Below are 3,399 nucleotides of genomic sequence, written 5' to 3' on the forward strand. Positions count from 1 at the left end.
GTGTACCACATGTGTACAGGAGTCTGTAGAGTTCGGAAGGGGGTGTAGGGTCCCTTGGAACTGGAGTTACAGGCAGCTGTGAGCCACTAGTGGGCGCTGGGAATCCAGCCCATGTCCTCTGCAATGGTAAGCGCTCTCAACTGATGAACCCTTTTTTCCTTTGGTTTTTTCAAGCCATCTCCCAGGCCTGCTGTGCCTGAAAGCCAGTGACATGCAGTGACAATGATGTGTCCATGATGTGATAAAATCATCTTGCAGTTCCAGAGGTGCCCCAGGGCCGTCACACATTAAAATAGTTTATTTGTTTCCAGTCCGTAAGATTTTTAAAACAAAATAACATTAGCTTTAGTGCCTGTTCACAATACAAAAACAAAACTGAAAAGTAAAAACATAAACATAAAAAGACACAATTTGCCAAATAAGTTATTTGTTCTTAATAGTATCAAAAGTGCAAAATATTCACCTCCCTCTCAGGTCCGTGTCTCCCTGGTGCATCATCTTTCCTAACAGGCTAAACTGGCAGATTCAGCACTGCATACGTGGAAGTCCTCTACTTACTCAACTGTTTACTTGTTTGTTTATTTTGTGGTAAATAGGATCAATGTAAGTGTTCTAACCACTGTATGTAACACCACAGCCTGGGAGCACTTGCTTAAGAAGTTTTCTTTGTCTTTTGAGACAAGGCCTCATAGCTCAAGCTGGTTTCACCTGCTCATGCTGAGGATGACCTCAGCTCCTGATCCTCCTGCCTCTGCTTCCTGAGTGCTGGGATTACAGGCATGTACCACCACATCTGGCTCCTTGCAACAATATTTAAGGGATTCTACCTAATTTCCTCCCTCATCACTGGGGATCAAACTTGGGGGGCTTATACACACTAGGCAAATGCATTCCCATTGAACTCCAGCCCTAGTATGGAACTCTACTTTGCAAACTGAACAGAGGCTGAGTGCTTCCAGTCCCTAGCCAGGCAAAGCAAGTGGGCCACATCCAGTTTATTATTATTAAGTGGCTGAAAATGAATTAGTACTAGATAAAAGTCTGGGAATCAGGAGACTAGCCCATCTGAAAACAACATGCGAATTCTGTTGGGTGGTAGCAGGTGACAGGGAGAGCTGCCTGTTTCTGCAATGCCTCGAGGCAGCCTATCAACTCTGGGTTAGACAAACAGCAGCCAGTCCCGAGTGGCAGGAAGAAGGTCTTCCACATAGACCGACAGAGGAGGCTACTACACTGCATCTAGCAAACACGATTCACGGGCTGGCTGTCTCAAGCAGACACTCACCTCCTCAAATGGCATGGCAGTACACTATAACTGAAACTGGGTCTTGTGATATGACATTCATTAGCATGAGAAACCTTGGCATTTGGTTGAGCATAAAAGTAGCTCTTATTTGACACAAAAAAATAAACAATTCATGAAAATAACATTCAGGAAGAAAAGCTTGTATCTGTCAAAGGCAGACTCGTGGTGCACACCTGTAACCTCAGTACTTGGGAGGCTGAGGAAGGAAGGCCTCGAGATGGAGGCCAGCCTGGGTTACGTAGTGAGACCCTGTCTTAAAGCAAGCAAGCAACCAAGCCAAAGCTCTCACCCCCTCCATTAGATCTGCAGGGATTCTGGACTCAAATTTGTCAGGAAAAGCATTAATCTCATTACCACTCCCTTCTATCACCCCCAATGGAAGGGCCTTTTATCCTCTTGGTACAGTTTTGAAAAAAGAACAAATATCTGGGGAGTTTTTGGTTTTCAGAAATTACATGTCAAAGAACTTTATCAGTTCCAGAAATGGAAAGTTATCAGTGAGTTAAAACATACTCACAAGAGGAGACCCATAAAATAAAAATAAAGAAAAAAAAACAAAACCCCAAAGCAAACACGTCTGTGTATGTGATACTGGGGGTGGAACTCAGGCTTTGCAAATGCTAGGCAAGTGTTCTATCCCCTAGCACACCCTCAGCCTCCAGAAAGGCATTTTGAGGACTGGGCACCGAGGAGCCAAATGATTGCCTTCACCCTTTCTAGCTGGGCCGGGTGCATGAGAAGCAGTGTTGAGAGTCAGCATGTACTTCTAAGGGTCAGATGGAAGAATGAAGCCTGGCAGTGATTTCTTTACTTTTTAATAAAGCTAAAGACTCTTTGAAAACTACAGAGGGTCCTGGGCTCAGACAGTTTATCACTTACCACTGGAGCTCAGTGTTTAAAGTAGTCAGGATCCGAGGTGCTTGGTTCAAAGCAATTATGATTACAGAATACTAACTGAGTGAATGTTCTGTCCCTGATTTGTGCCTTTCATTTTACAAAAGGGCACTTGCTTGACAGTAGAACACACCATGCGTGACAGTTGTCCAAACTCCCCTTGTGGTTTGGCCCTAAAAACAAAGGGTATGTTGAATGGGCGAACATGATCCGGCCCTGAGCCTGAGGTGCGTGGAGCCAGGCAAGCTGGATTTGATGGGTCTGATCTGGCAGCAGAAGCAGCTATAAGGGAAGGAGGAAACAATTGAGCTGAGAAGCCAAAAACACAGGCCAGAAATAGGATGCTAGCTGCCTGCTGGAAAGGAGTCTGGAACAAGTCTCAGCTCACAGTCAAGAGACGACTCGAAGATTCAGCACTTTGGGGACAACAATGTTCAAAACCAATCGTCAGAGAGGTCAGGTTCCTTGGTACAAAGACACGCCTGGCATTTTACTCGAGAGCGAGCGAGGCAGGGAGGGCTCCTGCACCTGGCTCTTGGAGGACAGGAGTAACCGGCGTCATCTGCAATCTACTGGCTCTATAGCAGCTTATCTACGCTCAGAGAACACGATCACAGGTTATGGCTCCTAGTATTCAAACTCTAAAATCCAGAGGCAGGAAGGCATCTGGAAGAAGGTCAGCGGCTCAGTCATTACAGCGCTTCTGGCTAGGCAGACTCTGCCCTGGCTATGAGGGTGCTTACACGAGAGCAGTGAGGGGACAGGGATGGGGAACAAGGGACGCTCAGGAAGGATCACAGGGCTTTTACCACTGTGGTCAGTGTTCAACCCTCCCTTCTCTTGGAGGGGAAGACCAAATGTAAAGGCTGCATCCTCACCCACTGCTCAGCTGCTTCCTTTCAAAGCCATGCTGGCCAACTGTTGTAGGGGATACCCCCAAAATATGCTTCTCAATGCTTGCTCCCAGAAGACAGTCACATGTAAAATTTCTTAGAACTAAGCCTCTTTCAAAGGTGCAGGACCTAGAAGCTCTGGTAGGCTGTCCTCTGCTGAGCGCCTTGGCAGAAGCGTGGCAGTGGCCGGGCCAGGAGCCTGTGAAGGGGGGGGGGGGAAGGTGACCCACCCTGCATGACAGGTTCGTGAGGGTCCTGAGGTTTGCCCAGGAATGACTCAAGGTCAAGCCCTGGGGTTCTCCTAAG

This window comes from Phodopus roborovskii, unplaced genomic scaffold, assembly GCF_943737965.1.
Source record: "Phodopus roborovskii unplaced genomic scaffold, PHOROB, whole genome shotgun sequence".
In the NCBI taxonomy this organism is placed as follows: Eukaryota; Metazoa; Chordata; class Mammalia; order Rodentia; family Cricetidae; genus Phodopus; species Phodopus roborovskii.